The following is a 25,091-nucleotide window of genomic DNA, read 5'->3' as shown; positions in this document are numbered from 1 at the left end:
AACTGATTTCAGTTTTCTAAGTACAGCTTTTAGGTTTGAAATATGTTCTTGAAGATCTCGTCCTGTAACTGTTATGTCATCTTGATAAACCACAACTCCTCGCATACCCTGAAACAACCCTTCCATTGTTTTTTGAAAAATAGCTGCTGCAGTTTTTATACCAAATGGTAAGCGTTTAACTTTCAATAGTCCAATATGTGTGCTCCAAGTACACAAATTTTGAGATTGCTCATCTAAATTTAGCTGATTGTAAGCATTTGACAGGTCAAGTTTTGAATACAGTGTACCCCCTTCAAGCGCTGCAAAAATGTCGTCTATTCGAGGTAGTGGATACTTTACGTCGACTAAAGACCGGTTTAATGTAACCTTATAGTCACCACAAATTCGTATGTCACCGTTTGGTTTTAAAATCGGTACCAAAGGTGTTGCCCATTCAGAACTAACAACTTGCTCTAAAATTCCATCATCTATGAATTTTCGTAACTGCACTTCAATCTTTTCTTTCCATGCTAATGGTACTGACCTAGGCTTGAAAAATATTGGTTTTGCATCTTCTTTTAATAGTAACGATATCGTATTCGTAGTATATGAACCTAAACGAGGCTCAAAAACTTCAGCAAACTCCGATTTAATCTGTTCTGTAATTACAGAATTTGGTTCATTTACGTACACATTGTTCACCTGCATTAACTCAAAATTAAAAGCTCTCAAAAATGTTCTACCTAGCAAAGGTGGACTCACTGCATTGGTTACAACAACAATAATTTGTTTTTTTAGACCTCGATATTCGATCGTTGCATCGTACTCACCAATAACTTTGATTGAATCTCCATTGTAATCTACATATGGAACTAGACATTTTCTAAGTGGTCTGCTGGTATTTAAGCTTTCGTAAAATGTTTTTGGAACCAATGTGCACGGTGCACCAGTGTCGCAAGCAATTTTCGTTATGTTTCCATCAATTTTTACAGGTAAATAATATACTCCACTAGTTGAGGTTGTATTAACGCTATAGATAGATAAGTTATAATTATCATTATCAAAATTATTATCAGAATAGGTGTCATGTTTTGTTTGAGATACATAATTTACGGATTTTTTTGATTTATTTTTACAAATGCTCGCCAAGTGACCTATTTTTCCACAGCTGTGACATTTGCATGCCTTATACTTGCAATTGTTTGAGTTATGATTTCGCCAGCCACAGTGTGTGCATGGCTGCTGCTTCTTTTCTCTGCCAGCGTCGCAGTCGTTTTCGCCGTCGCCGTCACCGTCGCTTCTGCCGCCTCTGTAACTCACGTTTCGGTTGCCCTTGAAATGACTTCTGCCGTTGCTCTTTGCTTGATCTCTGTTCTCGCCTCTTTGCCTCTGCCATTGACTAGTCCCGTTCTTTTGATGCATGTAGTTGACGTTGTGTTCTGTCTTCCTTGTGCTGATCTTTGTCTCCATGATCATCGCCTTCTTGAGTGCATCAGCCAGAGTTAGATTTTCGTCTTCTTCACATATTCTTTCATATATAGGGTTGGGAAGGCTCATCACAAATTGGTTTAATACAAACGCTTCCAGATTTGAGCCAAATTTGCATTCCAATGCCAATTGTTTAACTCGAGCATACCACTCCGCTACAGTCTCATCTTCACTTTTTGTGGACATGTGAAATTTTTTTCTTTCTCTGAATATGAGTGTAGGTGGTGTGTAGTGTGTATATAAAATTTCACATAATTCTTTGTATGCTTTTGATACGGGTGATACCGGATTGCACAAACTATGTAGTACAGTGTAAGCCGCTGTACCGATCGACTTCAACAAAACTGCCTTTTTTGTGTTTTCCTCTTTCACATTCAATTCGCACAAATGTATGTCGAATTTTTCCTTCCAAATGCAGAACGTTTCTTGGTGTGGCGAAAACTCAGCAATTGTTGCCATTTGATAGAATGTTGGTGCTTCATTTTTCGTCATGTTGCTATTCATATATTATATGCACTTTTAACATGTGTATGTATATTAATACGTTTTATTTTATGCTCGTCGCCAATTATGTAGTGTATTGACACTCAGACTTAAGCACGCGTTGTCTTCAAGATTCTCTTTTATTCTATATCCCTTGGATGGTGTGACCGTATATAGATATTAATATAATACCTAACAATATACTTTATGGGGTCGGAAACGATTCCTTCTGGACGTTACACACATCCACTTTTACCACAAATCTAATATACCCCAATACTCATTTTGAGTATCGGGTATAAAAAGTGGCAAATAACTGTGACTGTGAAAAAGAAATATATAAATGGGTTTGTGTGTGCCCACTGTGCCAGCAACAATAACTGCAGCGACAGGAAGATCAGCGACAGCGACTTAAGTAGAGGCAACACCAGCAGCAGCGACAGCGATATCAGCAGCAGCGACGTAAGCAGAGGCAGCACCAGCAGCAGCAACAGCGGTATCAGCAGCAGCGACTTCAGAGGCAGCAGTAACAGCAACAGCAGAAGCAAAATTCATCAGCTAAGTCTCATATTTCAAATTGTTTTTAAGCCTAATTAAGTAAAAGTAAAAAAAAAATTAAACTAAGATGTTGTCGGAACAAATAATTAAGCTATTAGAGGCTCAAGCAGCGATAGCAAGGGAGATTAAAAAGATTGAAGCTGGTCATTTGACCAGCGATGTAATCCAAAGGTTAAAAGACCTTAAAAACAAAGTTACAGGCAATAATTCTGCACTGTTAACATATGGAGTAGCCGATCATGACTACTTTAAGAGACAGCAGTACGAAAAAATGATTAAAAATATAGAGGACATACATAAAAAGTAAGTAGAGTCAAAAAATAATGAAACGTTAACGAAAGGGAAGGTAGAAAAAACAAACTTACAACCAGTGGAGACTGGAACTTTGAAGGAAAACATAGAGCCCAAAATTGACAATAGCATAGAAAAAGTATCTGAGGAAATCGACAGAATAGTGGAAAACCTAAGGACATATTTAGAGCAAACCATGCAGAGGTTTGATCAGGCTAAAATGGGAGAGTGTAGAATGAGAAACGAAAAAAATGAGTTCCTCAGTAAAAAACTGAGCTCAAAAATTGAGGAGTTTAATCATAGCTATGAAACAAACGACAGCTTCAACGAGCAGATCGTCGAGTTGGACTTTGATATTCAAAGCATGTTGAGCAACCTAGAAGTTAGGATGCAAACCATAGCTGAAGAAAACAGCATGGATACTAAAGGGGCAACGGTAAAAAAGAAGATATCCATTTGCCTGATCTTCCGAAAGTGGAAGTACCCACATTCGCGGGCGAAGAAAAAGAGTGGGACGGCTTTTCACAAATATTTTGTGAATTAATTCATAACAGAGATAGTCTGAGTACATCTCTAAAATTCAATTATTTGAAAATCGCGATAAAGGGTGAGGCACGGAGTATGGTAGCTCACTTTTTAACTGGGCCGCTGGAGAATTATAATGCCGCCTGGGAATTGCTGACCAAGCGGTATGAAAATAAGCGAAAAATTTTTGCGGATCAGCTGAATCGTTTACTAGACTTACCAATGCTAGATCACGATTCAGCGAAACATATTAAATGGTTTTCTGATTCTATAAACGAGTCAATACATTTAATTAAATTAAAGTCACACTTATCAGAAGAAGTTGATGTGATTTTCGCGCACATTGTGTTGAAAAAATTCAACAAAGATACCTTACAATTATATGAAAGTCATATGAAAAGGACAAAAGAGATCCAAGCATTGCCAGATGTGATGGAATTTTTAGAACAACGGTACACTTCTCTTTACACGTCGCAGGATAAAGAGCGGAAACCGTTGAAAAAAGTAGTGCAATATGGTAAAATAAAAGAAAATTGTCCGTTATGTAAAATGGCAGGACATACCATAATTCACTGCTATAAGTTTAAGGGAATGAGTCCGATAGATAGAGGCCAGTTTATTAAAAAACAGTGCCTTTGCACAAAATGCTGTAGGCATGATATGTATAAGAAATGCTTTTCTGAAATGTTATGTGGGATTTGTAAAAAACCTCATCATACGATGCTCCATATTCCCTACGAAAAGAGGGAAAATGTTAACACTTGCTTGACAAAAGAACAAGCGTTCTTAGCCACAGCACTTATAAAAGTAAGGGCAAGGAATGGTGGCTATCAAAACCTTAGAGCTCTCATTGATTGTGGGTCGCAATGTACCATAATTTCAGAAGAAGCTGCGCAAATATTAAATTTAGTACGAACGAGGGGGAACGTTGTGAGTTGCTGCGTACACCGCAACTCTACAGTTATACCCGATACTAAGTCAGTATGGCTCTCCTGCGGCAGACGCCGCTAATATTGAACCACACGACAAAGAGTGCGTGCGAGAGAGACAGAAAATCAGTCTGAGCGTGACGTCGGGCGCTGCGTGGCCACTGCAAATTGATTTCTTGCTTTTGGCTACAAAAATGATCCGATCTGATCCAGATTCATCAATCTGATAGATATAGTCATTATCTATGATTCTGCGTTTTTAGTTTTCTCGAATGTGCAATATTGTGGATGCAACAGATTTTCGTCCTTTGTGGGGGCGGAAGGGGGTGGGGCGAAATTCTGAGATATACGTTTTACAGTGAGATCTAACAGAAGTGCGGATACCAAATTTGGTTACTCTAGCCTTAATAGTCTCTGAGATTTGTGGATGCCCCAGATTTTAGTCCTTTGCGGGGCGGAAGGGGGCGTGGCGAAATTTGGACACGAAACGGTCAAGGTCCGATATCACAGGAGTGTGGATACCAAATTTGGTTGCTCTGGCTCTTATAGGTTCTGAGATCCTTGAACTCATATTTTGCAATTGGCAAAGCCGACCCTGAAACCTGTGTGTTAGAGAGAGACAGAGCGAGAAAGAATGAAATTGTTTTCTTGATTCTGGCTATAATAATTATACGATCTGGTTGAGATTTTACACTCTAAAACATATAGTCATCTTCTACGATTCTGCGTTTTTGGCTTTATCGTATCTTTAAAAATGTGGATGCCACAGATTTTCGTCCTTTGTGGGGGCGGAAGTGGGCGGGGCGAAGTTTTGAAATATTTTTGTAGCAGTGACATATCACAGAAGTCTGGATACAAAACATCGTTGCTCTAGCTCTTATAGTCTTTGAGCACTAGGCGCTGAAGGGGACGGACGGACGGACGGACGGACGGACGGACGGACGGACAGACAGACAGGGCTCAATCGACTCGGCTATTGATGCTGATCAAAAATATATATACTTTATGGGGTCGGAAACGATTCCTTCTGGACGTTACACACATCCATTTTCACCACAAATCTAATATACCCCAATACTCATTTTGAGTATCGGGTATAATTAGAACTTTGTGCAGCACATCTTCTGGCAAAATTAATTCAACTGGTGAAAGTAGCGGTTGGAAGTAATGTAAAGTGTTATGCCTGGAGTGATTCTACTATTACTCTAGCCTGGATAAAGAATGGAGACAATAAAGACAAGTTTATCAGGCGTCGAACTGACTAAGTAAGAAAGATTAAGGAAATTAAATGGGGACACGTTAGAACTACAGACAATCCAGCAGATGTAGCATCAAGGGGCATTAGTGCAGATAAACTAAAAGATTTTAAGATTTGGTGGAAAGGGCCTCAATGGTTGGCGAAATCTAAGGAACATTGGCCAAAAGAGGAAATTGAAGAAAAACGAGGGGGAACGTTGTGAGTTGCTGCGGACACCGCAACTCTACGGTTATACCCGATACTAAGTCAGTATGGCTCTCCTCCGGCAGACGCCGCTAATATTAAACGACACGACAAAGAGTGCGTGCGAGAGAGACAGAAAATCAGTCTGAGCGTGACGTCGGGCGCTGCGTGGCCACTGCAAATTGATTTCTGGCTTTTGGCTACAAAAATGATCCGATCTGATCCAGATTCAGCAATCTGATAGATATAGTCATTATCTATGATTCTGCGTTTTTAGTTTTCTCGAATGTGCAATATTGTGGATGCAACTGATTTCCGTCCTTTGTGTGGGCGGAAGGGGGTGGGGCGAAATTCTGAGATATACGTTTTATAGTGAGATCTAACAGAAGTGCGGATACCAAATTTGGTTACTCTAGCCTTAATAGTCTCTGAGATTTGTGGATGCCCCAGATTTTAGTCCTTTGCGGGGGCGGAAGGGGGCGTGGCGAAATTTGGACACGAAACGGTCAAGGTCCGATATCACAGGAGTGTGGATACCAAATTTGGTTGCTCTGGCTCTTATAGGTTCTGAGATCCTTGAACTCATATTTTGCAATTGGCAAAGCCGACCCTGAAACCTGTGTGTTAGAGAGAGACAGAGCGAGAAAGAATGAAATTGTTTTCTTGATTCTGGCTATAATAATTATACGATCTGGTTGAGATTTTACACTCTAAAACATATAGTCATCCTCTACGATTCTGCGTTTTTGGCTTTATCGTATCTTTAAAAATGTGGATGCCACAGATTTTCGTCCTTTGTGGGGGCGGAAGTGGGCGGGGCGAAGTTTTGAAATATTTTTGTAGCAGTGACATATCACAGAAGTCTGGATACAAAACATCGTTGCTCTAGCTCTTATAGTCTTTGAGCACTAGGCGCTGAAGGGGACGGACGGACGGACGGACGGACGGACGGACGGACGGACGGACGGACAGACGGACAGACAGACAGGGCTCAATCGACTCGGCTATTGATGCTGATCAAGAATATATATACTTTATGGGGTCGGAAACGATTCCTTCTGGACGTTACACACATCCACTTTTACCACAAATCTAATATACCCCAATACTCATTTTGAGTATCGGGTATAAAAATAACAAAAGAATAGTATTATCTACCTTAGCCAAGATATATGACCCCTTAGGCTGGTTGTCTCCAGTGACACTTGTCGGAAAATTGTTTATTCAAAAACTTTCGCCAGCAGACAAAAATTGGGATGAAGAATTATTAGAACAGGATACTCCAGAATGGAATTCGTTTAAAAATAGTTTGACAGAGTTAGAGAGCATTCGGATACCGAGATGGCTAAATTCTCAGCACAATAAGACGATGCAAATTCATGGGTTTGCCGATGCATCCGAAAAGGCTTATGCTGCCGTTGTGTATGCCAAGGTAGATAGTTCTACAATTATAATAGCCAGCAAAAGCAAAGTTAATCCAAAGAAGAATCGGAAAACTATTCCAAAACGAGGGGGAACGTTGTGAGTTGCTGCGGACACCGCAACTCTACAGTTATACCCGATACTAAGTCAGTATGGCTCCCCTCCGGCAGACGCCGCTAATATTAAACGACACGACAAAGAGTGTGTGCGAGAGAGACAGAAAATCAGTCTGTCACGCCCTGCGTAGCCACTGCAAATTGATTTGTTTCCTTTGGCTATAAAAATTATCTGATCTGATCCAGATTCAGCAATCTGATAGATATGGTCGTTATCTATGATTCTGCGTTTTTAGTTTTCTCGAATCTGCAATATTGTGCATGCAACAAATTTTCGTCCTTTGTGTAGGCGGAAGGGGGTGGGGCGAAATTTTGAGATATACGTTTTATAGTGAGATCTAACAGGAGTGCGGATATTAAATTTGGTTACTCTAGCGTTAATAGTCTTTAAGATTTGTGAATATCCCCAGATTTTCGTCCTTTGCGGGGGCGGAAGGGAGTGTGGCGAAATATTGAAACAAACTCGTCTCGGTACGATATATTAGGAGTCTGGATACCAAATTTGGTTGCGCTAGCTTTTATAGTCTCTGAGATCTAGGCGCTAATGTTTTACTCTAAGCAAAACCGCCTATGCTACGTGTGTGTTAGAGAGAGACAGAGCGAGAAAGAATGAAATTGTTTTCTTGATTCTGGCTATAATAATTATACGATCTGGTTGAGATTTTACACTCTAAAAGATATGGTCATTCTCTACGATTCTGCGTTTTTGGTTTTCTCATATCTTTAAAAATGTGGATGCCACAGATTTTCGTCCTTTGTGGGGGCGGAAGTGGGCGGGGCGAAGTTTTGAAATAGTTTTGTAGCAGTGACATATCACAGAAGTCTGGATCCAAAAAATCGTTGCTCTAGCTCTTATAGACTTTGAGCATTAGGCGATGAAGGGGACGGACAGACGGACGGACGGACGGACGGACGGACGGACGGACGGACGGACGGACGGGCAGACAGACATGGCTCAATCGACTCGGCTATTAAAGCTGATCAAGAAAATATATACTTTATGGGGTCGGAAACGATTCCTTCTGGACGTTACACACATCCATTTTCACCACAAATCTAATATACCCCAATACTCATTTTGAGTATCGGGTATAATTAGAACTTTGTGCAGCACATCTTCTGGCAAAATTAATTCAACGGGTGAAAGTAGCGGTGGGAAGTAATGTAGAGTGTTATGCCTGGAGTGATTCTACTATTACTCTAGCCTGGATAAAGAATGGAGACAATAAAGACAAGTTTATCAGGCGTCGAACTGACTAAGTAAGAAAGATTAAGGAAATTAAATGGGGACACGTTAGAACTAAAGACAATCCAGCAGATGTAGCATCAAGGGGCATTAGTGCAGATAAACTAAAAGATTTTAAGATTTGGTGGAAAGGGCCTCAATGGTTGGCGAAATCTAAGGAACATTGGCCAAAAGAGGAAATTGAAGAAAAACGAGGGGGAACGTTGTGAGTTGCTGCGGACACCGCAACTCTACGGTTATACCCGATACTAAGTCAGTATGGCTCTCCTCCGGCAGACGCCGCTAATATTAAACGACACGACAAAGAGTGCGTGCGAGAGAGACAGAAAATCAGTCTGAGCGTGACGTCGGTCGCTGCGTAGCCACTGCAAATTGATTTGTTCCTATTGGCTATAAAAATGATCTGATCTGATCCAGATTCAGCAATCTGATAGATATGGTCATTATCTATGATTCTGCGTTTTTAGTTTTCTCGAATGTGCAATATTGTGGATGCAACAGATTTTCGTCCTTTGTGTGGGCGGAAGGGGGTGGGGCGAAACTTTGAGATACACGTTTTATAGTAAGATCTAACAGGAGTGCGGATACCAAATTTGGTTACTCTAGCCTTAATAGTCTCTGAGATTTTTGAATATCCCCAGATTTTCGTCCTTTGCGGGGGCGGAAGGGGGTGTGCCGAAATTTTGAAACAAACTCGTCTCGGTCCGATATATTAGGAGTGTGGATACCAAATTTGGTTGCTCTAGCTTTTGTAGTCTCTGAGATCTAGGCGCTAATGTTTTACTCTAAGCAAAGCCGCCTATGCTACGTGTGTGTTAGAGAGAGACAGGGCGAGAAAAAATGAAATTGTTTTCTTGATGCTGGCTATAATAATAATACGATCCAATTCAGATTCCGCAGTCTTAAAGATATGGTCATTCTCTACAATTCTACGTTTTTGGTTTTCTCATATCTTTAAAATTGTGGATGCCACAGATTTTCGTCCTTTGTGGGGGCGGAAGTGGGCGGGGCGAAGTTTTGAAATATTTTTGTAGCAGTGACATATCACTGAAGTCTGGATCCAAAACATCGTTGCTCTAGCTCTTATAGTCTTTGAGCACTAGGCGCTGAAGGGGACGGACAGACGGACAGACAGACATGGCTCAATCGACTCGGCTATTGATGCTGATCAAGAATATATATACTTTATGGGGTCGGAAACGATTCCTTCTGGACGTTACACACATCCACTTTTACCACAAATCTAATATACCCCAATACTCATTTTGAGTATCGGGTATAAAAATAACATTTTTTGTAAATTATTACAAAAATATTCGTGTATGCATAAACTAGAAAGAGTCATTGCATATGTATTAAGGTTTATTCAAATCAAAACCAAAAGGAAAGAATTTCCTTCATTTTTGACAGTGAAGGAGATTAAGAGCGCCAAAGTATTAATAGTAAAACAACAACAAGCTATCCAATTCGGTTCCGAAATAGCTACCCTAATTAATAAAAAGGAAATAGAAACAAAAAATAAACTATTAAGCTTAAATCCGTTCTTAGATAAAGACGGATTGTTACGAGTTGGAGGTAGATTGCAAAACTTCAACGCGGAATTTGAGGTTAAAAATCCCTTGATTTTAGATAAGTGTCACTTAACGACTTTAATTATCAAGAATGCGCATAAAGAAACATTACACGGTGGAATTAATCTGATGCGAAACTATATCCAGCGAAAGTTTTGGATATTCGGGCTAAGAAATTGCTTAAAGAAAAAACTTAAAGAGTGTGTCACCTGTGCTAGGTATCGACAGAATACTGCAGGACAAATTATGGGAAATCTGCCGAAACACAGAGCTACAATGTCGCACCCGTTTACAAATACAGGTGTAGACTTTGCCGGGCCTTACCATATCCGATGCTCTAAAAACCGGGGGCAGAAATCCTATAAGGGATATTTTGCCGTATTCGTATGCATGGCGACAAAAGCTATTCATTTGGAAGTAGTCAGCGATCTTACTTCAGATGCATTTCTAGCTGCACTTAGAAGATTTTTTTCAAGAAGAGGAAAATGTGCAAAAAAATTTTCCGATAATGGAACCAACTTTGTGGGAGCTTCGCGCAAATTAGACGAGGAATACCAAGAACCCCTAAAAGACTACATAAAAGTGGTTCCAATATTAGAAGGGGAACAGATCGAGTGGCATTTTATACCCCCGGCAGGACCTCACTTCGGAGGTATTTGGGAAGCTGGGGTAAAATCAGTGAAATATCACTTAAAAAGGGTAATTGGGGACAATAATTTAACCTATGAGGAAATGAAAACTCTATTATGTCAAATTGAAGCGGTACTAAATTCACGCCCTTTGTATACAGCTACAAATGATATTAACGATCTGGATGTATTAACACCAGGTCATTTTATAATTGGAAGGCCAATATTTGGCCCGATTGAGACAATTTCAGAGGAAACGAGGGGGAACGAGCTGCGTAGCCACTGCAAATTGATTTGTTCCTATTGGCTATAAAAATGATCTGATCTGATCCAGATTCAGCAATCTGATAGATATGGTCATTATCTATGATTCTGCGTTTTTAGTTTTCTCGAATGTGCAATATTGTGGATGCAACAGATTTTCGTCCTTTGTGTGGGCGGAAGGGGGTGGGGCGAAATTTTGAGATACACGTTTTATAGTAAGATCTAACAGGAGTGCGGATACCAAATTTGGTTACTCTAGCCTTAATAGTCTCTGAGATTTTTGAATATCCCCAGATTTTCGTCCTTTGCGGGGGCGGAAGGGGGTGTGCCGAAATTTTGAAACAAACTCGTCTCGGTCCGATATATTAGGAGTGTGGATACCAAATTTGGTTGCTCTAGCTTTTGTAGTCTCTGAGATCTAGGCGCTAATGTTTTACTCTAGCAAAGCCGCCTATGCTACGTGTGTGTTAGAGAGAGACAGGGCGAGAAAAAATTAAATTGTTTTCTTGATGCTGGCTATAATAATAATACGATCTAATTCAGATTCCGCAGTCTTAAAGATATGGTCATTCTCTACAATTCTACAATTTTTGGTTTTCTCATATCTTTAAAATTGTGGATGCCACAGATTTTCGTCCTTTGTGGGGGCGGAAGTGGGCGGGGCGAAGTTTTGAAATATTTTTGTAGCAGTGACATATCACTGAAGTCTGGATCCAAAACATCGTTGCTCTAGCTCTTATAGTCTTTGAGCACTAGGCGCTGAAGGGGACGGACAGACGGACAGACAGACATGGCTCAATCGACTCGGCTATTGATGCTGATCAAGAATATATATACTTTATGGGGTCGGAAACGATTCCTTCTGGACGTTACACACATCCACTTTTACCACAAATCTAATATACCCCAATACTCATTTTGAGTATCGGGTATAAAAATAACATTTTTTGTAAATTATTACAAAAATATTCGTGTATGCATAAACTAGAAAGAGTCATTGCATATGTATTAAGGTTTATTCAAATCAAAACCAAAAGGAAAGAATTTCCTTCATTTTTGACAGTGAAGGAGATTAAGAGCGCCAAAGTATTAATAGTAAAACAACAACAAGCTATCCAATTCGGTTCCGAAATAGCTAGCCTAATTAATAAAAAGGAAATAGAAACAAAAAATAAACTATTAAGCTTAAATCCGTTCTTAGATAAAGACGGATTGTTACGAGTTGGAGGTAGATTGCAAAACTTCAACGCGGAATTTGAGGTTAAAAGTCCCTTGATTTTAGATAAGTGTCACTTAACGACTTTAATTATCAAGAATGCGCATAAAGAAACATTACACGGTGGAATTAATCTGATGCGAAACTATATCCAGCGAAAGTTTTAAATATTCGGGCTAAGAAATTGCTTAAAGAAAAAACTTAAAGAGTGTGTCACCTGTGCTAGGTATCGACAGAATACTGCAGGACAAATTATGGGAAATCTGCCGAAACACAGAGCTACAATGTCGCACCCGTTTACAAATACAGGTGTAGACTTTGCCGGGCCTTACCATATCCGATGCTCTAAAAACCGGGGGCAGAAATCCTATAAGGGATATTTTGCCGTATTCGTATGCATGGCGACAAAAGCTATTCATTTGGAAGTAGTCAGCGATCTTACTTCAGATGCATTTCTAGCTGCACTTAGAAGATTTTTTTCAAGAAGAGGAAAATGTGCAAAAAATTTTTCCGATAATGGAACCAACTTTGTGGGAGCTTCGCGCAAATTAGACGAGGAATACCAAGAACCCCTAAAAGACTACATAAAAGTGGTTCCAATATTAGAAGGGGAACAGATCGAGTGGCATTTTATACCCCCGGCAGGACCTCACTTCGGAGGTATTTGGGAAGCTGGGGTAAAATCAGTGAAATATCACTTAAAAAGGGTAATTGGGGACAATAATTTAACCTATGAGGAAATGAAAACTCTATTATGTCAAATTGAAGCGGTACTAAATTCACGCCCTTTGTATACAGCTACAAATGATATTAACGATCTGGATGTATTAACACCAGGTCATTTTATAATTGGAAGGCCAATATTTGGCCCGATTGAGACAATTTCAGAGGAAACGAGGGGGAACGTTGTGAGTTGCTGCGGACACCGCAACTCTACGGTTATACCCGATACTAAGTCAGTATGGCTCTCCTCCGGCAGACGCCGCTAATATTAAACGACACGACAAAGAGTGCGTGCGAGAGAGACAGAAAATCAGTCTGAGCGTGACGTCGGGCGCTGCGTAGCCACTGCAAATTGATTTGTTCCTATTGGCTATAAAAATGATCTGATCTGATCCAGATTCAGCAATCTGATAGATATGGTCATTATCTATGATTCTGCGTTTTTGTTTTCTCGAATGTGCAATATTGTGGATGCAACAGATTTTCGTCCTTTGTGTGGGCGGAAGGGGGTGGGGCGAAATTTTGAGATACACGTTTTATAGTAAGATCTAACAGGAGTGCGGATACCAAATTTGGTTACTCTAGCCTTAATAGTCTCTGAGATTTTTGAATATCCCCAGATTTTCGTCCGTTGCGGGGGCAGAAGGGGGTGTGGCGAAATTTTGAAACAAACTCGTCTCGGTCCGATATATTAGGAGTGTGGATACCAAATTTGGTTGCTCTAGCTTTTATAGTCTCTGAGATCTAGGCGCTAATGTTTTACTCTAAGCAAAGCCGCCTATGCTACGTGTGTGTTAGAGAGAGACAGGGCGAGAAAAAATGAAATTGTTTTCTTGATGCTGGCTATAATAATGATACGATCCAATTCAGATTCCGCAGTCTTAAAGATATGGTCATTCTCTACAATTCTACGTTTTTGGTTTTCTCATATCTTTAAAATTGTGGATGCCACAGATTTTCGTTCTTTGTGGGGGCGGAAGTGGGCGGGGCGAAGTTTTGAAATATTTTTGTAGCAGTGACATATCACAGAAGTCTGGATCCAAAACATCGTTGCTCTAGCTCTTATAGTCTTTGAGCACTAGGCGCTGAAGGGGACGGACAGACGGACGGACGGACAGACGGACAGACAGACAGACAGACAGGGCCCAATCGACTCGGCTATTGATGCTGATCAAGAATATATATACTTTATGGTGTCGCGTAGTAGACCTCGAATGTCCAAGCTAGGACTGATGGAAGCATTGTTAATGCTTGTGTTATGTTGCCAAGTTTCAAATGCAAACATTGCTGCTAGAGGAACGGCGAAGTGGTCAATTGAAAAAATGAACAGTTCCCCTTCGATATATTTGGACCCGATGGGGGATGTTGAAATAGTCGCCTCATCCTGGGATTTAATTGTTTATTATAACATGGACCCGTATTTCCAAATGTTAACGAGGGGGAACGTTGTGAGTTGCTGCGGACACCGCAACTCTACGGTTATACCCAATACTAAGTCAGTATGGCTCTCCTCCGGCAGACGCCGCTAATATTAAACGACACGACAAAGAGTGCGTGCGAGAGAGACAGAAAATCAGTCTGAGCGTCACGTCGGGCGCTGCGCAGCCACTGCAAATTGATTTGTTCCTATTGGCTATAAAAATGATCTGATCTGATCCAGATTCAGCAATCTGATAGATATGGTTATTATCTATGATTCTGCGTTTTTAGTTTTCTCGAATGTGCAATATTGTGGATGCAACAGATTTTCGTCCTTTGTGTGGGCGGAAGGGGGTGGGGCGAAATTTTGAGATACACGTTTTATAGTAAGATCTAACAGGAGTGCGGATACCAAATTTGGTTACTCTAGCCTTAATAGTCTCTGAGATTTTTGAATATCCCCAGATTTTCGTCCTTTGCGGGGGCGGAAGGGGGTGGGGCGAAATTTTGAAACAAACTCGTCTCGGTCCGATATATTAGGAGTGTGGATACCAAATTTGGTTGCTCTAACTTTTGTAGTCTCTGAGATCTAGGCGCTAATGTTTTACTCTAAGCAAAGCCGCCTATGCTACGTGTGTGTTAGAGAGAGACAGGGCGAGAAAAAATGAAATTGTTTTCTTGATGCTGGCTATAATAATAATACGATCCAATTCAGATTCCGCAGTCTTAAAGATATGGTCATTCTCTACTATTCAACGTTTTTGGTTTTCTCATATCTTTAAAATTGTGGATGCCACAGATTTTCGTCCTTTGTGGGGGCGGAAGTGGGCGGGGCGAAGTTTTGAAATATTTTTGTAGCAGTGACATATCACAGAAGTCTGGATCCAAAACATCGTTGCTCTAGCTCTTATAGTCTTTGAGCACTAGGCGCTGAAGGGGACGGACAGACGGACAGACGGACGGACGGACAGACGGACAGACAGACAGGGCTCAATCGACTCGGCTATTGATGCTGATCAAGAATATATATACTTTATGGGGTCGGAAATGATTCCTTCTTGACGTTACACACATCCACTTTTACCACAAATCTAATATCCCCCAATACTCATTTTGAGTATCGGGGATAAAAAAGGGGAAAGAATTGATTGGGAAAATGAGAGTTGTGTGTGGTAAACTTTATACTTTTGAAGATCAATGCAATAATGTCTTAGACAATACGGAAAGACAAATTGCAGACCTGGAGGAAAATAAGAAACTTTTCATAACTCAGGATAATTAAAGAAAGAAGCGAGCGCCATTTGAGTTTATGGGCTCACTTTATCATATATTTTTTGGGATAATGGACGCCGAAGATAGGGAAACGTTGGAAGGAAATATGAAAAATTTATTAGAAAACCAACATAACCTAGATGATTTAATTAAAAAACAAACATCGGTGGTAGAGTCAACGGTAAAAATTCTCATAAGAACTACCGAGGAAATAAATTTGAACTTTAGAAGTATGAGCACTAGAGTAGAAAACATAACGGAAGCATTAAAGGAAAGTTTCTATGTGTACAAAGAATCCATAAATTTCTTTATGGTAACTGTTCGGAGCAGAACCCAGCCGATTAGCTGCTTGCCAAATAGCACCTAATTCTTGGCCCTCAGCCGCTTATTTTGTTTGTTACTTATGTCTATGTCACTCATTTGTTTGTTAAAGCTCTGCGTTTGCTTGCCCTGCTAAACGCTCTCTGCCAGCTCGCTCTTCGCTATCTCCGCTTTGCGTCTGCCTACCGACGTCGGCCGAGCGAAGCTGCGCTTAGCGATCGGAGCGGCAATGTAAAGGGCAGGCAAGCCACACTTGCAATTTGGATGTCACGCATTAAAGAAAATATCGTAATTTTATTTCTGCGCCGAGTTTTATTTAATTCGAAATAATTAGTCGGCCGATTGGGGATAAAAAACATTATCTCCACATAAAATTTGGTGACCCCGACGTGATCTCTGAGTTGCAGTGTCAATTAATAATCATCCGCGATCGACATTCGTTAGCCCTAGCAAATTTTCGGCGGTTAAGCACAATTCGGTGCTAAAACACACTTACATACACCTACATACACGCATTGCTGGCTATTAATTTCTCTGTCGCGACAATTCGGTCAGTGCAGTGCGGTAGGCAGTGCAGCGAACTCACTAATACACACAAGCGGAGTACAAAGCGGAATCGGACAGCTCGCACAGCCGCACAGCTAAAGGCATTAGCTGTAATCCCTTTGCTTTCGGTTCCCACGTTTATACGTATACAGGGTGTCTTTTTCGGTCGTGCTGAGTGACTCTTTTAAAACCTCAACATGGCAGCACCTGAGCCTACCAATGTCGCGAACGCAGCAATGCCGAGTGATGTAGATTTCTACAAGCACAAGGCCGAGTCCATCGCGCGCCAACTAAAGGCCATGGATCGCTTTCTCACCAAGGAAGAGCTTGCCGAGCTAGATGAGGCAGAACTTCAAGCTCGCTTAGAGCAAATCGAGCGAATGAATGCGGATTTCGATGCCGCTCAAACGAGCCTTGAAAGGCTGGATTTCCTGCAGTTAGCCCATGATGCCCGACTGGACTTTTCGAATGTTTATGTGAAGGTTAGGTCCAGGCTGTCGCGGGAGTTGATGGCTGCTCGCACGGTAAATGTTGCCAATTCAACGGCTCGGCATACTCTCGAGCGGAATTCGTCGTTGTTCGCCTATAATAGTATAGGCCGTTCTCGAATGCCCGAGTTGCAGCTTCCGCGATTCAGTGGGAGCTACATGGATTGGCCAGAATTCCACGCGATGTTTTCGACAATGGTGCACAAAGACCATCGTATACCAATCATCGAAAAATTCCAATATCTTCGTGGATGTCTAGATGGTGCTGCGCTGGTACGATTCGTTCCTTGGAACTTTCTGAGGAGAATTACGACAAGGCGTTGAATTTACTAATGTTGCGATTCGATAATAAACTGTTACATTTTCAGGCACACGTCAAGGCTATTTTCGGGCTGCAAGGGGTGGAGAAGGGCTCGGCTATCGGCTTGCGCGCGCTCAGCGATAAAATCAATTCGCACTTGCGTGCACTTCAGACCTTGGCGACCCCGCAGGAGATTTCCGATGGCTTGCTGATCTTCATCATAGGCACGAAATTGGACCACAAGACCAAGGAGAAATGGGAAGAGAACTTGCCGACGTCAGGATTGCCTCGGTGGTCAAGCATGGCCTCATTCTTGGAAGCAAGATGTCGGATGCTGGAAAATTTGGGATCGGCTATGGTAACAATTCCTAGCCAGCAGGTGGGAGAAAGTAAACCTAGCACCCTAATCACCTCCATTAACGATCATAATAGCTCAACATGCAAGTATTGCAAATCCTCCGATCACTACATATCCCGATGCCAGGCATTTATAGATCTCCCTGTTTTTTCTCGATACAAGGAGGTGAAGAAGCGCCATTTATGTCTAAACTGCCTCAACAAAGGCCATTCATTGCAACGCTGCAAGTCAGGGGCATGTAGAAATTGCCAAGCCAAGCATCACACACTGCTCCACATGCAGTCGGGCGCTGACGCTGAGTTGCCATCGCCGAGCACGGAATCGACCCAGCATGATCCTGCAAGTGCCCTAGTAGCAAGCAAATATATTAGCCCTCCCCCCTCGAGTCAAAAATCTCTGCCTAGCCAAAACGTGCTGCTAGCTACTGCAATCGTATATGTCAGGGGCCGTTTTGGATCGCTTATTCCATGTCGTGCCATTTTAGATTCCGCTTCTCAGGTTAACTTTATAACATCGAGACTCGCCAATCAGCTGCAGTTAGATCCTCACCCGTCTCACGTTAAAATCGCCGGTATTGGAGAGTCAATTCTACCATCCAGCAAGGCTGTGGACATCGTCCTGCAATCTCAAGACGAAAGCTATCGCGGTTTCCTCTCTGCAATTATCACTGCCTCAATCACAGGAATGCAGCCTAACTTCGGCCTAGACGCAAAGGATTGGCCAATGCCAAATAATCTAAAACTGGCTGATCCTAATTTCGCCAAGCCCCAGCGTGTCGATCTGTTGATAGGTGCTGGTTTGTTTTTCGAATTAATGTGCGTTGGACAGATTCGACTGTCAGACCAATTGCCAACATTGCAGAAGACGAAACTTGGCTGGATAGTGTCAGGAAGTATTAAAAACTCTGAGAAAGCCCGTGCGGCGCTAGCAGCCGTTGAAGATCCCCCTGTCATCTCCGCTTGCGAGACTAATTTGTGCGATATTGTAAGGCGGTTTTGGGAAGTCGATGGAGACTATTCGCCCTCATCAATTTCGGAGGAAGATGTTCATTGCGAACAGCATTTCGTCACAAACTGCATTCGCCTAGAGTCCGGAGCTTACTCCGTGCGTTTGCCAACCAAATTCAGTCTAGAGGAATTAGGAGAATCGTATCAGCAGGCGCTACGTAGATTTCTCAATTTGGAGAGGAAGCTAGCAAAAAATGCACAGCTTAAGGCAAAATATATGGAGTTTCTTCAGGAGTATCGTGATTTAGGACACATGTCGCCAGCTTCGCGGCAGTCAGACCTCCCGCAGTACTTCTTGCCTCACCATTGCGTCCACAAGCAGGATAGTACAACCACCAAATTACGCGTAGTGTTCGATGGATCTGCCAAAACAGCGTCTGGAGTATCACTGAATGATGCGCTTATGGCTGGACCCACCATCCAACCTAAAATTCTGATAACTCTGCTTAGTTTCCGCTTTTTTAAAGTCGCCTTGTGTGGCGATATCTGCAAAATGTACCGCTGTGTACGCGTTTCCCATCCCGATACGCACGTGCAGTGCATCCTATGGCGCAATGACCCGAAGGAGGAGATTCAGGTGTTCAAGTTGGAGACTGTTACTTACGGAACCAAACCTGCCGCTTTCTTAGCAATTCGTGCTATGCATCAATTGGCAAATGATGAAGAGTTGCGTTTTCCGCTTGGCGCTGATGTTGTTCGAAGAGATTTCTATGTCGATGATCTCATATCTGGAGGGGACAGCATTGATTCTGTCATCAAGATTCGTCAGCAGGTAAAGGAGCTACTTTCGAAAGGATGTTTCCCCATACGTAAATGGTGTTCCAATGAACCCGCTGCTTTGGAAGGCGTATCGGAGGCGGATCGCGAAGAAAAGTTCCTTACCTTTCATGACGGGACTGAAGTAACCAAGGCGCTTGGTCTAGTTTGGGATCCCACCACGGACAATCTTCTGTTTAGCTTCGCTCACGTCGGAACCGCTGCAGGCCCAACCTCGAAGCGTTCGGTCCTGTCTACACTAGCTAGGTTCTACGATCCTCTAGGGCTCATCTCTCCCATCATCACAAAAGCTAAAATATTTATGCAGTCGCCATGGAACGAAAGCCTAAAGTTGAATTGGGACGAAAGCCTGCCCCAGGAGCTACATGCGACTTGGATTGAGCTGACTTTGCAGTTGTCGATGGTTAAAAACTTTAAGTTTCCACGTTACGTGCTTCGGCAGCAAGCCAGATTAGAAATGCACGCGTTTTGTGATGCGAGCCAAGCATCATATGGCGCCTGTGTATACATGCGTTCGGAAGCTCTTGGCATTGTGCAAAGTCATCTCTTATGCTCTAAATCCAGAGTCGCGCCCTTGAAAAGTATGACTATCCCCAAGTTTGAGCTGTCCGCTGCCCTCGTATTAGCCGAACTAGTGTCCACCACAGTTAAGGGATTATCAGCTCCATGCCAAATACATTGCTGGTCGGATTCGTCCATAGCCCTTGCCTGGATTCGAGAATCACCATTGAATTTTAATATATTTGTTTCTAATCGAGTTCAGCGGATTCAGGAGCTGACCGCTGGAATGACTTGGCATCACGTGCCCACAAAGTTGAATCCTGCCGACATCATATCACGTGGAGCCACGCCCGCTGAACTAATGGATAGCAGCCTTTGGATCTCTGGACCACCATTCTTGCGTCTTGAGAGCTCAGAGTGGCCTGCAGGCTTGCAATTGCCGACCGATGTACCAGAACGTCGTCATGCAGCATTGGTTGTTTCAAACGAAAGGGATGTATCGTACGATTGCAAATTTCAAAACTCATTCGGATCCATGCAGCGCGTCTTTGCTTACATATATCGATTCTACATTCTCAAGGACAAAGGCATAGCGCGGTCGAAAGGTCAACTTACCGTAATCGACATCAAAAATGGTACGCATTTGCTCATAAGGGCAATACAGCAGCAACAATTTTCGGAAGAGATAAGGGCCCTCGCCAGCAAACAGGCCCTACCCCCAAAAAGCACGATGGCCTCACTGAATCCATTTCTGGATAGCTTTGGATTGCTGCGTGTTGGAGGCCGCCTCCAAAATGCCGAATTGGACTACGACGCGAAGCACCCGATCCTGCTTCCTAAGGGATATCCTGTCACTGTCTCTATTATTATCTTCTTTCACGAAAGGTTTCTCCACGCAGGAGCTCAAGGATTGCTCGGACTGCTTCGGCAAAAATTCTGGCCTATTGGTGGACGCAAATATGTTGCGGGAATCATTCGCAAATGTGTTAGATGCTTTCGTTTGAAGCCAGTGCTGAGGGAACATATCATGGGAAACCTGCCTGCGGATCGCGTAAGGACTAATCCAGCATTCCACACAACGGGCGTTGATTTTTGCGGACCCTTTTATCACAAGTCGGAAGTCAGAAGCAGGCCTCCTATCAAATGTTACATCGCTGTCTTCGTATGCTTTAGCACCAAAGCAACTCATTTGGAAGTCGTTCGGGATCTATCTACAGAATCCTTTCTGGCAGCATTAAGGCGTTTTATAAGTCTACGTCCCAAACCTCGAATCATCTGGTCAGACAACGCTACAAATTTTGTAGGAGCAAAAAATGAGCTTTTGGAGCTTCGGCAAATGTTCCTCAGCGATCCTCATACGTCGGCTGTGTCACATCTCTGCGTTTCTAGTGGAATCGACTGGAAATTCATCCCCCCTCGCTCACCTCATTTTGGGGGTTTGTGGGAGGCGGCTGTTAAAGCAGCTGAATATCATTTTCATCGCATCGTCGGGACCTACATTTTTACTCTTGATGAAATTCAGACCTTGGCTTGTGAAATCTCTGCTTTGTTAAATTCCCGTCCGCTTTATGCAATTACAGAAAGTCCCGATGATCTAGATGTGCTCACGCCAAACCACTTTCTCAATGGAGCCCCGAAAGCTGCATTCGACGAGCCAGATGTGGCGCATCTCCGGGTCAACCTACTTAGTCGATGGCAGCGGCTGTGTCAAATGAAGCAGGCGTTTTGGAGAAAATGGAGCACGGCGTATCTTTCGATTCTTCAGGAGCGGAGCAAGTGGCGGTCATCGTCTCCAAACATCAAACTAGGAGCGCTCGTCATGATCAAGGAGGAAAAGCTGCCACCATTAAGGTGGCCGCTTGGCCGCATTGAGAGCGTCATCCCAGGAAAAGATGGAACCATCAGAGTAGCCGTCATCCGCACTCAAAAAGGCCTTTTCAAGAGGGCCGTTGGAAAAATAGCGGTTCTGCCCCTTCAGGATGGATCTGTTGAAAGCCTTTGCCTTCCAACGGGGGGTGAATGTTCGGAGCAGAACCCAGCCGATTAGCTGCTTGCCAAATAGCACCTAATTCTTGGCCCTCAGCCGCTTATTTTGTTTGTTTCTTATGTCTATGTCACAAAAAGGCCTTTTCAAGAGGGCCGTTGGAAAAATAGCGGTTCTGCCCCTTCAGGATGGATCTGTTGAAAGCCTTTGCCTTCCAACGGGGGGTGAATGTTCGGAGCAGAACCCAGCCGATTAGCTGCTTGCCAAATAGCACCTAATTCTTGGCCCTCAGCCGCTTATTTTGTTTGTTACTTATGTCTATGTCACTCATTTGTTTGTTAAAGCTCTGCGCTTGCTTGCCCTGCTAAACGATCTCTGCCAGCTCGCTCTTCGCTATCTCCGCTTTGCGTCTGCCTACCGACGTCGGCCGAGCGAAGCTGCGCTTAGCGATCGGAGCGGCAATGTAAAGGGCAGGCAAGCCACACTTGCAATTTGGATGTCACGCATTAAAGAACATATCGTAATTTTATTTCTGCGCCGAGTTTTATTTAATTCGGCCGATTGGGGATAAAAAACATTATCTCCACAGTAACAAAGCAACTAAGCTCCTTGATTGAAGAGTGCGATAAAATTCAATCAGCAGTTATTAATCTACTGATAGATATTAATCATGGTAGACTAAATCCAAACATTTTAAAACCTATACAATTAAAGAGAAATAGCAAAAATAAAAGATAACTTATTAGAAACATTGGTGCTTCCAGGAAAAAGAACAGGAACAGAATTGAAGGAAATTTACAGTTATGGCCATTTACAGTTATTCCAATGCCAGTTGAGCATGAACAAGAATAAGTCAAGGTAGATTTGAGCTCCAGGTATTTAGTATATAATTTCGAAATTGATTCCTATCATTCGATGACTGAAGCTACCTTGAACAAATGCCAAAAATGGCAAACGAATAGAAGAGTATGCGAAGGTAATTGGCCTTGGAGCAATGCCAATGATAATGCTTGTGAGATAGCTCCTTTCAAACCAAAGGGTAATTCAAATTGCGTTTATAGGAAGATAGCAGAGACAAGGTCATTTTGGGTCGAATTAGAAAGACAGGGTAGTTGGATCTTCAAAGTTCCAGTAAACATTAATGCTAGAATTCAGTGTAGTAATTCAAATCAAGAACTAATAGATCTTCCGCAACAAGGAATTTTAACAATAATACATGGTTGTACTGTGCGAACCGATGATAAAATACTAGTACCTCATCACAGTATTCAAACAGAAAGCTACGAGCCAATTTCATCCATTTATATAAGTAATATAAGCAAAATACCAAAAATTGTTTGGAATCCATTAGCAGTACCATTAATTAACCATACAGAAGAAATGGATAAGTTAAGAAACGAAATAAAATTGTTAAAGGACTTAAAAGGACTTAAGTTCCATCATGTATCTGGACATGAGGCCTTGATTATCTGCCATAAGAAGAATTAAAGTAGCACGAAGACTGCAAACGATAGCACTTCCCTACCCACTGTAATTGACTGTAATTGATTATCTGTACTTGTAATTATAGCTATAAAGAAAATGTACACAAAAAAGTTCACAAGAATGCAAATACAAACAATGCCACTTTCGGCCCTTTGCAGAATGTTCAAACATGAACATATCGTCAATACAATGCCACTTTCGGCCCCTTGCAGAATGTTTAAATATAAATAGATTATTGTACACATAAACTCATGTAACAACACCGATCTCTAAAGAAATAACATAAAGTAGACAAGTTATGACTGCCCTGGTGTAAACAGAGATCTGTAACCCATTAATACGACAACAAAACACAAGTGGAGAAAACACTTAACAAATGCGGTCCTAAAATAAAACTAATGTAAGCATGTACTCAAAAAGACACCCTCAGTAAAGTGTATCCTCTGCGTAGGTCTAACGATAATTATAGACTACCAAATTGTACCTCCTACCTCGTTGTCAAATCACATATAAAGCTCTGATTTTAAGAATAAAATTAAGTTTGAATTTACAACTCAACTCACAAATGTCTAGACTTTTCTTTTAAGGTCTTAACAGTAAGGCTGCACTGATTGCTGATTGTGTTTCTGGTCGCTAATCGCCCCTGTTCACCCACTTTCCGTAGCATGCGTCCCGTGGTGATTGCGAATGGTCGCAGCCTGCAGTCGGACGCTGTCATCAACGGCTATCACGTGCCCAAGGGCGTAAGTCCTCACTGTCTGTCGCCATGGTCGCAGTCGCTCCGACTGCTAATCCGGATGCCACAAGATTCATCCGTTTGTCAGCCTGCCCTTCGGCTTTGGTCGCCGCATGTGCGTGGGCCGTCGCTTCGTTGAAATTGAATTGCACACGCTGCTGGCGAAGGTACTGTCCCAGTCGCATTCCCAGTACTGGGAAAATGGCGACCCCCACTTTAATGCCACTCTCATGGGTACCGTTTCACTTTCGCCACAGATCTTCCGCAAATACAAGGTCTCGTACAGTTCCAGGGAGTTTGTGTATCGCGTCAATTCCACGTACATACCGCAGTCGCCGCTAAATTTCAAGCTAACTCTGCGGGAGGACTAAGCGTCGGACACGGCACGGATGTCCCTGAGAAAAGAAAGAGCGGAGGAGCGAACGAGCGAGAGGGTGTGTGTGTCACACGGCGGATGAGTGATATTTATAGTCGAAGCGCTGCAGCCGCTGCTCCGACGTTTTGTTTAATTAAGCAAATGTACATAGAACAAGCACTCCCAGCACTTGAGCACACCGACATAGCCGCATAAATCGTGTAAGTATAATTATAATATTAAAACAGCACCATGTATTTTCGATGGTCGGTGGTCATTAATCACCGAGGGACTTGGGCCTGAAGGGCGTAGACTGTGAAAGTTATTGTTGCTTGTTTGCGCCTCGAGCGCCTTGTCTATTTAAGCGCATCAGTCTTTCCCCATCAACTTATTCAAGACTCTGATTAATTATGTGCTGCCACAGAAAGATCACAAAGTTAACATACGGCCAAGGTCACGCTAGAAATTGCGAAATTATGAAAGAATTTGCCATGGCCAAGTCAAGCGATTGCAGCCACAGTATCTTCAGCGAATGCTGCAGTAGAGAACGTGCATGATTTTTTGAGCCTGATTGCAGCTCGATCCGATTTTAGATGATAACAACGGATTGACGGATTGCACAATTTGCTTTGGCGGAGGTCTGGTGCTTCATCCATAGGT

At 42.4% G+C, this 25,091-nt stretch overlaps 1 protein-coding gene and 1 pseudogene across 4 annotated transcripts in view; one reads left to right on the top strand and one right to left on the bottom strand.

The window, feature by feature from the left end:
* Positions 1-24,447, top strand: part of LOC117192838 — a 30,018-nt pseudogene extending 5,571 nt beyond the window's left edge.
* The window catches only part of LOC117193385 (G protein alpha o subunit-like), a 138,175-nt gene that overhangs the window by 32,062 nt on the left and 81,022 nt on the right, over positions 1-25,091 (bottom strand). The gene's annotated exons all lie outside the window — the stretch shown is intronic.

Source organism: Drosophila miranda, assembly GCF_003369915.1.
Source record: "Drosophila miranda strain MSH22 chromosome Y unlocalized genomic scaffold, D.miranda_PacBio2.1 Contig_Y2_pilon, whole genome shotgun sequence".
In the NCBI taxonomy this organism is placed as follows: domain Eukaryota; kingdom Metazoa; phylum Arthropoda; class Insecta; order Diptera; family Drosophilidae; genus Drosophila; species Drosophila miranda.
The sequence above is the reverse complement of the archived record's forward strand: the minus strand, read 5'-3'. Positions and strand labels throughout refer to the sequence as shown.